Source organism: Macaca nemestrina, chromosome 5 (genome assembly GCF_043159975.1).
Source record: "Macaca nemestrina isolate mMacNem1 chromosome 5, mMacNem.hap1, whole genome shotgun sequence".
NCBI classification, from domain to species: domain Eukaryota; kingdom Metazoa; phylum Chordata; class Mammalia; order Primates; family Cercopithecidae; genus Macaca; species Macaca nemestrina.
Genome location: NC_092129.1, coordinates 157,469,950 through 157,481,552, shown reverse-complemented (window position 1 = coordinate 157,481,552; position 11,603 = coordinate 157,469,950). Strand labels below are relative to the sequence as shown.

Below are 11,603 nucleotides of genomic sequence, written 5' to 3'. Positions count from 1 at the left end.
TTCCTTCTTCTTCTTCTTCTTTTCTCTTCTTCTTCTTTTCTTCTTCTTCCTCTTCCTCTTCTTCTTCTTCTTCTTTCTTTTTTTTTTTTTTTTTTTTTTTTTGTAGATCTCCCTATGTTGCCCAGCCTGGTCTCAAATCCCTGGCTCAAGGAATCCTCCTGCCTCGACCTCCCAAAATGCTAGGATTACAGGCATAAGTCATCACAGGCCCTTTTTTCTTTACTCAGTAACCTGAATATTAACAGTAATTCATCACCTGCTCCATGTGATGTTATATCCAGTTTTAAAACGATTCCATATTTTATTTACTTAGATAAATAGCACATAGAGTTGGGCACAGGAAATTACAAGTATTAAACTAGAAGGGGACTGTCGCAGTGTTTTACGTCTGTAATCTCAGCACTTTGGGAGGCCAAGGTGAGCAGATCACTTGAGCTCAGGAGTTCAAGACCAGCCTGGCCAACGTGGCAAAACCCCATCTCTACAAAAAATACAAAAATTAGTTGGATGTAGTGGTGCTCATGTCAAGTTCCAGCTACTGGGGAGGCTGAGGTGGGAGGATCGCTTGAACACAGGTGGCGGAGGTAACAGTGAGCCATGATTGCACCACTACACTCCAGCCTGGGTGACAGAGTGAGACCCTGTCACTAAATAAATAAATAAACTAAGTAACTAACTAGATGGACTCCCTAGGATTTGGGTGTATTGTTGGTGTATACACCATGAAACTGAGAATTATGAGTTAACATAAAATGGATGAAATTGACCACAGTAACTTTTCTTCAGTACAGTGAGACTTGACTGTTCTCTAAGTCTACTTTAAAAAAGATACAGTGTCTTTCAAAACAATTGACAAACACATTTTTATTAAGCACCTTTTCATTGCTGGACATTTAATAAAAATATGAACATGATATAGTCCCTGCCTTCAAGAAAGCTGCCATCAAGACTACTTTCAGGGGTCGTTTCCATAATTTGTTACCAGAGAAGTTTCTCTGAATGTATAAAGCACTGTAAGAAAAAAGAAAAATGAAAATTGCCATATATCTACTGGGTGAACGTGACTGATTTAACAAAAATTACATCCACAGCTATATTTTAATTGTCTGGCAATAGGAAATGAAGGTGCAGTCAGGTGTGGTGGCTCATGCCTGTAATTCCAGCACTTTGGGAGGTCAAGGCAGGAGGATTGCTTGAGGCTAGGAGTTCAAGACCAGCCTGGGCAACATAGAGAGACCCTGTCTCTCTATATTTTTTTTAAAAAAATTCTTTTTCAAAAAATACAAAAATTAGCTGGGTGTGGTGGTGCACACCTGTAGTCCCAGCTACTTGGGAGGCTGAGGTGGGAGGATCACTTGAGCTCAGGAGGTTGAGGCTGCAGTGAGCTGTGATTGAGCCACTGCACTCCAGCCTTGGTGACAGAGCAAGACCCTGTCTCAAAAAAATTAAATAAAATAAAAAAGGATAAAGCATGTGCATTGCTTTATGTTTCTGTAAATAATTCTAGGATTTGAGTGCTAGAAATAGCATCAAAAAAAGTTAGTGGGGCCAGGCGTGGTGGCTCATGCCTGTAATCCCAGCACCCTAGGATGCCGAGGCAGGTGGATCACCTGAGGTCAGGAGTTCGAGACTAGCCTGGCCAACATAGTGAAACCCCATCTCTACTAAAAATACAAAAATTAGCAGGGCGAGATGGTGGGTGCCTGTAATCCCAGCTACTCGGGAAGCTAAGGCAGGAGAATAATTTGAACCCAGGAGGTAGAGATTGCAGTAAGCCGAGATCATGCCACTGCACTTTAACCTGGACAACAAGAGCAAAACTCTGTCTCAAAAAAAATAAATAAATAAAAATTAAAAAATAAAAAAAATAAAAAAAATTAGCCTGCTGGGCATGATGGCTCACGCCTGTAATCCCAGCATTTTGAGAGGACAAGGCAGGTGCATCACCTGAGGTCAGGAGTTCGAGACCAGCCTGGCCAATATGGCAAAACCCTGTCTCTACCAAAAATACAAAAATTAGTTGGGTGTGGTGGCTCACGCCTCTAATCCCAGCTACTTGGGAGGCTGAGGCACAAGAATTGCTTGAACCCAGGAGGCAGAGGTTGCAGTGAGCCGAAATTGCATCACTGCACTCCAGCCTGAGTGACAGAGTGAGACTCTGTCTCAAAAAAAAAAAGTTAGCCTTGTATGGATATATGATTTTAAATATAATCTTAAAAGCAATCTAAAATGAAAATTGAAAATATTTGGGCCATCTAATGTATTAAAATATGAAATACTAGCATCATCTATGAAATACTTTAGCCAAAAATATTTTAAGTTGAATTGAATCAAGTTTCTAGACATACCTTCTAATGTATAGAACATAGAAGATCAAATGCAACAAAACTATGAATCAATGGTCTTTAAAAAGTCAACGTTATAAAAATATTGAGAGACTAAAGACATTACAACCACATGGAATGAGTGACTCTATACTGAATTCTAGTTCGAAAAAATAAATACATAAATATATTCTTGGGATAACTAGAGAAATTGGATCATAAGCCAGTTATTAGATACAATGAAATTACTGATACTTTTCCCAGGAGTGATAACAAGTTTATGATGTGTAGAATGCTCTTACATGTAGGAGTGCTTGCTGAAGTGTTTAAATGGTAAAGTCATCACATCTGTCACTTATTTTCAAACAGTTCAGCAAAAGAAATGTACATGCTGTATGTGTGCACACACAAGAAAGAGAGATTGATTTAAAGCGAGTATGGCAAATACTAGCAATTGTTGATTGTGGAGTGTATATATTGTTCACTGCAATATTATTTCAATTCCTTTTTGTAAATTTAAAACTTTTCGGCCGGGCGCGGTGGCTCAGGCCTGTAATCCCAGCACTTTGGGAGGCCGAGACGGGCGGATCACGAGGTCAGGAGATCGATATCAGCCTGGCTAACATGGTGAAACCCCGTCCTACTAAAAAAATACAAAAAACTAGCCAGGCGAAGTGGCGGGCGCCTGTAGTCCCAGCTACTCCGGAGACTGAGGCAGGAGAATGTCCTAAACCGGGGAGGCAGAGCTTGCAGTGAGCTGAGATCCGGCCACTGCACTCCAACCTGGGCAACAGAGCGAGACTCCATCTCAAAAAAAAAAAAAAACTTTTCATAATAAAAAACTATAGAGAGAAAATAACCTCCTTCAAGAGTAACATATAAAAAACACGACACAACTAAAAACTGTAATAATTGTGTCCCTTTTGTAATTTCTGAGAAATCTCCAAACATTTTCTTCTATTCTTTTGTAAAGGAAGAAAGTTTAGGCAAGAGTTTATTTTAGGGACAAGCCTAAGAACATATTCTCTTTATTATTTCTGTTTTAATCCAAAGAGCTTCTTTAGATGTCAAAAGTCATGTAAAATTTGTGTATGGATGAGATTAGAGCAAGGCAAGTTCCTGGCTAATGATTCACATTAAGAGGCTGAACACACTGGGTTTGAAAATGGCTCAGGCTGGGCACTGTGACTCATTCCTGTAATCATAACACTTTGGGAAGTCGAGACCAGCCTGGCCAACATGGTGAAACCCAGTCTCTACAAAAAATACAATAACTAGCCAGGCATGGTGTCAGGTGCCTGTACTCCCAGGTAGTCGGGAGGCTGAGTAGGAGGATGGTTTAAGCCCCATGAGGCAGAACTTGCAGTGAGCCATGTCCATGCCACAGCACTCCTGTAGCAGGAGGAGTCATAGACAAAAATCCCTCAGACACTGGATTGTGGAAGGAAAGAGCTTTATTCAGCTGGGAGCATTGGCAGACTTACGTCCTAGAAACTGAGCTCTCTGAATAAGTAATTCCTGTCCTTTTTAAGGGCTCACAACTCTAAAGGGGCTGCGTGAAGTGGGGGTCGTGATCAATTGAGCAAGCAATGGGTACATGACTGGGGGCTGCAATGCACCAGTAATCAGAATAAAACAGAACAGAACAGGGAGTTTCACAATGCTTCTTCATACAATGTCTAGAATCTATAGATACCACAAGTGGTGAGGTCAGGGGTTGAATTTTAACTACCAGGCCTGAAATGTGGCACTGGGCTGTCTGACTATGAATTTCACTTCTGTCTATTCTTTTAACTTCTACCTTTTCAGTAAACAAGAAATTAAGTATAAGACAATATGAGGAGTGGTCTCCTCTCTCCAATCTGGGAACAGAGCCAGACCCTGTCTCAAGAAAAAAAAAAAAAAGAAAAAACAAATGAAGAAAAGAAAATGGCTCAGTAATTGAATTGGGATTGTTGCAAAATTTGAGAAACTAGGTGTTAAAGCATGTACAGTGGCAGCACATTGTATGCACTATATGTTAATAAATAATTACTTAATACTGGTGAGATTTGGCAGGGTAATGGGTATGTGTTAATTGAAAGAGGACACCAACATCTAAAAAAGGCAACGTTCTTACCAGCTGAGAGCTGAAAACACAGCTAATATTTAATTATTCATAGAAGGAAAATAAAATGAAGAAAAATCTCAACTGATCTATCTTCTAATGTTCTGAAATTTACAGCTCGTTGCTTAAAGTAGGCCTAGCAAAGAGAATGGAGTCAAAGCTCTTTTTTTAACCAAATAACGTCTATTAACATCTCAAAGAACTCTTGATACTCAAGGAACTAACATTTAGCAAAAATACATTTTAGAAAATATGGTTCTTTTCAAATGTAAATTACTGCAAGAGGCAAACAACCAGGAAATAAAAGACTGGAAGAACTGGTTAAAGACCCATCTAATGCCATAAAAGTTCACAAGACTACTTAAATATAAATAATAGTTTATTAACAATCTTGTACTTTTAAAATTCACATTGGTAATTCTAAAATGCTTTGAGTGACATCAGAATCACCTAAGATGTGGGAATGACAATCAATTAATTAATTTATAATTAATCTAAGAAAAGTTATATACATTTTAGAGACCAGGAAGACTAAAGTGGCTTCTGAATTACTGTGTTTATGAACCAAGAACTGGATTATGAAGACTTTTATAAAATCATCTTGAGGTAGGAAAAAAAACAACGTTCTGAGAGTACGATGCCCATTTTTGTGTGTGTTTACAATATTGTGATTGCTGTAATAATCAGGCAGTGAGAATACTAGCCCTTCATCTGATAAGCCACTGTAACCCTCAGGTCCTTATTAACCCTTTATAAAGCTGGTGATATGGTGTGGCTGTTTCACCACCCAAATCTCATTTTGAATTGTAGTTCCCAAAATCTCCATGTGTCATGGGAGGAACCCAGTGGGAGGTAATGAAATCATGGGGGTGGTTGCCCCTGTGCTATTCTCTTCATGGTAATTGCTCATGAGATCCAGTGGTTTTATAAGGGGTTTCCCCCTTCACTTGGTTCCCAGTCTCTCTCCTGCCGCCCTGTGAAAAGTAGGCACCCTTCTAGGGGCATGCATTATCACGTGAAAGTATACCAATGTTAAATGCAGAAACAATAGACTCTAAGGAGACTTCAGAAAGGAAAAACAGTAATATAAAAGAGGTCAGAGCCGGGCGTGGTGGCTCACGCCTGTAATCCCAGCACCTTGGGAGGCCGAGGCGGGTGGATCACGAGGTCAGGAGATTGAGATCATCCTGGCTAACACGGTGAAACCCCATCTTTACTAAAAGTACAAAAAAAAAAAAAATAGCTGGGTGTGGTAGCAGGTGCCTGTAGTCCCGGCTGCTCAGGAGGCTGAGGCAGGAGGATGGCGTGAACCCGGGAGGCAGAGCTTGCAGTGAGCCGAGATGGCGCCACTGCATTCCAGCCTGGGCGACAGTGCGAGACTCCGTCTCAAAAAAAAAAAAAAAAAAGAAAAGAAAAAGTGGTCAGAAAAGGGATACCTCTCATTGACATCTGTTAGACAAGTACAGGACAAGATCTTGACAGGGAGTGGAGGGATATCCTGCCGTATCTCATTAGGGTTACTCTGTGAGGCAAGACCAGGAGTGGGGATAGGTCTGAAACAGCCATGTTGTAATAAGTCTTTCTAAGAAAACGTCACTACATTATTTTGGAGGACAGTATGAAAGGTAAGGTAGCAGAGAGAATTGGGGATAATCAGAAAATAGGCTATCTCACTCAGCTTTCTTCCCATTTGTCTATGCCACAGAGTCTCCCTCTGTTGCCCAGGCTGGAGTACAGTGGCGCGATCTCGGCTCACCGCAGCCTCGACTTCCCAGTGAGGCAGGAAAATAGGATCTGGAAGCAGGGAACACAAGGCCAACTCACACTTCAGCTATAACAGGAAATATCCTCTCCCTAGGGCATACACGGAGTAAATGACTTTGTAACTTTACTTCATCCTCTTCATTTACATAGGGTGTACCCCAAGTAGACGGTATTTAAACTCACAAAAACTCTGTAACGGGGCCTTTGAGCCCCTATGCTCAGCCCCACTCCCACACTGTGGAGTGTACTTTCATTTTCAATAAAACCTTTCATTCTTTCCTTGCTCTGTTTGTGCGTTTTGTCCAATTCTTTGTTCAAGACACCAAGAACCTGGACACCCTCCACCATTAACACCAGGCTCTAGTGATCCTCCCATCTCAGCCTCCTGAGTAGCTGGAACTGTAGGCACGTGCCACCACGCCCAGCTAATTTTTGTATTTTTTGGAGAGACGAGGTTCTGCCATATTCCCCAGGGTTAAATTTTTTTAGTTTTATTTATTTATTTTTTTTGAGATGGAGTCTCCCTCTGTTGCCCAGGCTGGGGGGCAGTGATGCGATCGGCTCAACTGCAACCTTCACCTCCCGGGTTAAAGCGATTCTCCTGCCTCAGACTCCTGAGCAGCTGGAATTATGGGCACACAACACCATGCCCAGCTAATTTTTGTATTTTTTAGCAGAGACAACGTTTCACTATGTTGGCCAAGCTGGTCTCGAACTCATGACCTCAGGTGATCTGCTGGCTTCGGCTTTCCAAAGTGTTGGGATTACAGGCATGAGCCACTGCACCCAGCCAAAAATTTCTTTATTAAGCATTAATAACTGTTATCATTTATTAAAACCCTGCCACAGTCAATCAAGGCCCTATATTATGTGCTCGAAGGCTAACTGAACACAAGACAGACCTCAGTTAGTGAAGGCTACATAAGTAATGCCTAAACATATCAGGTACTTCGAAATGTTAGATGTTTTCCTGACAGTTATCTAAAGTCTAGTAAAAGTTTACGGATTTTACCATTCACTTTTTCTACTTTCCTAGCTCTTTTGATTTTTACTTTTTAAAAATCTTACATTTCTAGTATAGAATACCTTTAACCAAAAGTCATAGGGGAAGGAGAAGTTATGAATCAATTAAAAAAAAAAAACTCAAGGGAAAAAAATGATAAAATTTTACTCTGAAAAGCTTCTAAAAATACTGATGTCTGCTGGTATGTATAAAGCATGTTTTAACCATCTTATGGCATTCTTCATGTTAGATATTTGCAATCAATCTATATAGCATACCAGGGGAGAAATTTATCTTAAAGCAGGGAAGTTGTTGGCAAGTATGATTAATTTAGCTTTGCCTTGTGTAATCATTTTTAGTATCTGTCTGTGTCCCAGCACATATTTCCTAATTTTCATAATTGCTTGCGTCTAGAGTTCAGAGAGTTCCAGGACTTCTTCCAAAAGATATATGTTTACATAAGCAAAATACACTTTTATTATAGTATAGTGTAAATCACCAACCAGAAAGGTTCTACAAACTTAAATTCCAAGCATTCTGAATCAGACCTTTAAAGCCAAAAACCTTTATTTCCATAACTGACTCATGACCTACTCTTTGAGCTTTTAAATTTTGACAGCTTTTGAGGACAGAGGCTGTCTTGTTTCTGTGTGTTCCCAGAACTTAGCATAGGACCTGGAATAGTCAGTGATCAATACATGTCTGTGAATATACAGGTCACTGCTGTGTACATATTGCTTCCTTTTAGTACTTTTATTCTCAAAATTACAAAAGCTGAAATGTTCACTCATTTGACTACCAAGATCAATGTAAAATACACAAATAAAAAAATCAAGTAACTTTTAGCTCTTGCTCACACATACATAATACTAGGATGGATTCAAAATGTCTCTACTTAACTTTTGTCAGGAATCTATTCAAAATGTCACTACTAACTTTTGTCAAAAGTGATTCTGGGCAGGGTGCGGTGACTCACGCCAGTAATCCCAACACTTTGGGAGGCCAAGCTAGGAAGATTGCTTGAGCCCAGGAGTTCAAGACCAGCTTGGGCCACATAGTGAGACCCATCTCTATTTTTTTTTTTTTTTTAAAGTGATTCTGGCCAGACACAGTGGCTCACGCCTATAATCCCAGCACTTTGGGAGGCTGAGGTGGGTTGATCACGAGGTCAGAATTTCGAGACCAGCCTGGCCAACATGGTGAAACCCTGTCTCTACCAAAAATACAAAAATTAGCTGGGCACGGTGGCGGGCGCTTGTAATCCCAGCTACTAGGGAGGCTGAGGCAGAAGAATTGTTTGAACTTGGGAGGCGGAGGTTGCAGTGAGCCAAGACTGGGCCACTGCACCACTCCCGCCTGGGTGACTGAGCAAGACTCCGTCTTGGGGGGGAAAAAAAAGTGATTCTGATCAAAATTCCTATCTAAGCAAGGGCAACATAGTGAGACCTACGACTCAACATACTGAGTCTCTACAAAAATACAAAAACAAAATAAAACAGCCCATCAGTTGGGCATGATGATATGTGCCTTAATCCCAGCTGCTCAGGAGGCTGAGGGGAGAGGATCCCTTGAGACTTGGAGATCAATACTTCAGTGAGCTCTGATCCCACCACTGCACACCAGCCTGGACCACTGCACTCCAGCATTAACAACACAGTGAGACCCTGTCTCAAAAAAAAAAAAAAAAAAAAAATCCTCTGTAAGGACTATAACTCCATCTACGAGGCTTTCCTTAATTAATCTCAACCAAATCTGATCTCTTACATAGTCTAAATTCTTGTGTACTTAGGTTTTTTGTGGTACTGTTTGGGACTTGTTTTAATGATTACGTTATTACTCGTATGCTTCCTATGGTGTTATTCTTGAATTCTTTATACTCTAATTTAACCAAAAATAAGGCCCAGCTAAAAGGCTTTCCAAGTACCCTCTGTGGGTTCCCCTGTTTGAGCCTGTGGGAGTAAGGCAGTAGACAGCACACTCTGAGAAATGTGCGCTACAAATTCTGTTTCATTTGATATTCACAACTATCCCCTTAGGATCTGTATTATCTTCATTATCATCATCCCCATTTTGCATAAGGCATGAGGAAGTTAGGGAAGTCATACTGCTTGTGGGACAAAGATTCAAAAATGGACTAAGTGGCTAAAACACCTGTCTGTGTTCTTTCCATTACATGTCACACACGAGTAAATAGCCCGTCATGTTGCTGTACCTTCTACTACCAAAATTCATATTTACTTTTAAATTGTGTTCAAAAGGGTCTATGTACACAATTGGTACAATACATATTTACTCGTTTTAGGAAGTATTACAATACAGTTACTGTAGAAACACATGCCACAGAAATTGGTTCTTTACTCACTCCGGAAGGACCCAAGCGGCCTCCACTTGGGGTTCCTCCGGCTTTATGTGGCGCTGCTGCACCACGTCCTCCCCTACACGTGGGGGTTGGTGGTCCGATTTCCTCACCCTCAACGGACCACGCGCTCACAAAGAACCCAGGGCCTCTTCCACCAGCCCGCAGCCGGTACGCAGTAAACCTTTACCGAATGAATGAATGGAAAACTGCGAATTAACTGCATGTTACTTTGCAACATGGGCTGTATGTATGTATGTATGTGTGTATTTATATATTTTTTGAGACGGAGTCTCTCTCTGTCGCCCAGGCTGAATGCAGCGGCGCGATCTCGGCTCACTGCAAGCCCCGCCTCCTGGGTTCACGCCATTCTCCTGACTCAGCCTCCCGAGTAGCTGGGACTACAGGCGCCCGCCACCTCGCCCGGCTAGTTTTTTGTATTTTTAGTAGAGCGGGGGGTTTCACCGTGTTTGCCAGGATGGTCTCGATCTCCTGACCTCGTGATCCGCCCGCCTGGGCCTCCCAAAGTGCTGGGATTACAGGCGTGAGCCCCCGCGCCTGGCCCGCATTTTTTTTTAATGACACTTATTTCATCTATAAATACGCAGATGCACAGAGCGCCACTATACCACCTTTCATGTCACCCGCGGCGTTCTGCAGCCGTGACGGCAACTGCACCTGCGCACCTGGCAACACAAATAGGCCACACCCTCGCCACCATGTGACCTCCTCCCCATCACGGGACCCGTTGCTCCCCACGCTGGCCCAGGACCGCAAGTTCCCGGTTACCTTTATTTCGCTGGTTTTCCGAACCTCCAACGAAACGCACTCGCCGTCCGCTTGCTGTCCTCTTGCTTGCCGCTAGCTCCAGATGGCTACCATTCGGAAAATCAGCTCCGCTACCAAACACAAGTGGAAAGAAAGCGTAAGCGGGTGAAAAAGCTGAGAAAGTGGAAGAGGGCGACGGACCCCCAGCCCCTTAGCTCAAAATGACCACCCGGGAGCAGAGATACCCTTTGCGAAGCTTTCTTTTTCTTTGTGTGTCTATTCGTCAACGCAGGTGCCCCCCTCGCCACCGCCTCTTCACCTTTCCCTGTGCGAAAGGCTTTGTAGTCTTCCAATTAGCAAGTCAATGAAACCGGACGCCAGGGCACCCACCCTGGGTCCTGGCTTCTGGCGCTACTGATACTCTCTTCTCTTGCACTACCGCGGGAGTGAGGTGGGGGGCTGGGAGAGGCAGGTGGGACTGGAGACTCATCTCCCACCTGCATCTAAGAATACTATTTATGAAGGAGAACAAAGGAAAGCAAAACCTTTCCAGCTTCCCGTTTTCACATTGGGTTATATTTTGTTTTGAAAATGAACACATAGAAGATAATTTTAGCCATATATAGGATAATCATAATTCCTAACCTACAAGAATACAATTTGTCATGCCCGTCTCATAATCCCTCAGATCTAACGTTTGTTCCCATCACTTTCCGCTGTCCCTCAAGTTTCCTTCAGGCCTGTCTTCTCTGTCTGAATTGTCTGTAATTTGGCGCTGGAGAAATGAAGGAGTGGATCCTGCCTCAGGGCGGGTGTAGGATTACACACAAGTAGGGGCCCCAGTCCACAAGAAAAGGCAGGAAGGACTTGTGCTTGGAAGACTTCATAAATCACATTTATCTTACACTGGATGGTTCTGTTAGTAGGTCAGACTTTTAATATGAATGTTCACGCTCCTTCTTGTGAATCTATTTTAGGGGAAACCTAATTATTTTCTTTCACAATAAAGGGTTTGTTGGGAGAGTGGCAGAAAAGAGGAACTTTTTTTTTTTTTGAGATGGAATTTCACTCTTGTTGCCCAGGCTGGAGTGCAATGGCCCGATCTCGGCTCACCGCAACCCCCGTCTCCCTGGTTTAAGCGATTCTCCTGCCTCAGCCTCCCGAGTAGATGGGATTACAGGCGCCCGCCAACATGCCCAGCTAATTTTTGTATTTTTAGTAGAGACAGGGTCTCGCCATGTTAGCCAGGCTGGTCTTGAACTCCTAACCTCGGGTAATCCA

At 42.4% G+C, this 11,603-nt stretch overlaps 1 long non-coding RNA gene across 1 annotated transcript; it reads right to left on the bottom strand.

Annotated features, from left to right (window-relative positions):
- Positions 1-5,857: 5,857 nt before the first annotated feature.
- LOC139363202 (uncharacterized) lies at positions 5,858-10,807 on the bottom strand. The gene is made up of 3 exons (XR_011623151.1): positions 10,568-10,807; positions 10,344-10,453; positions 5,858-6,225 (listed from the first exon to the last, which is right to left on the bottom strand). It is a non-coding gene; the product is annotated as an uncharacterized lncRNA (long non-coding RNA).
- Between the last annotated feature and the right edge of the window lie 796 nt (positions 10,808-11,603).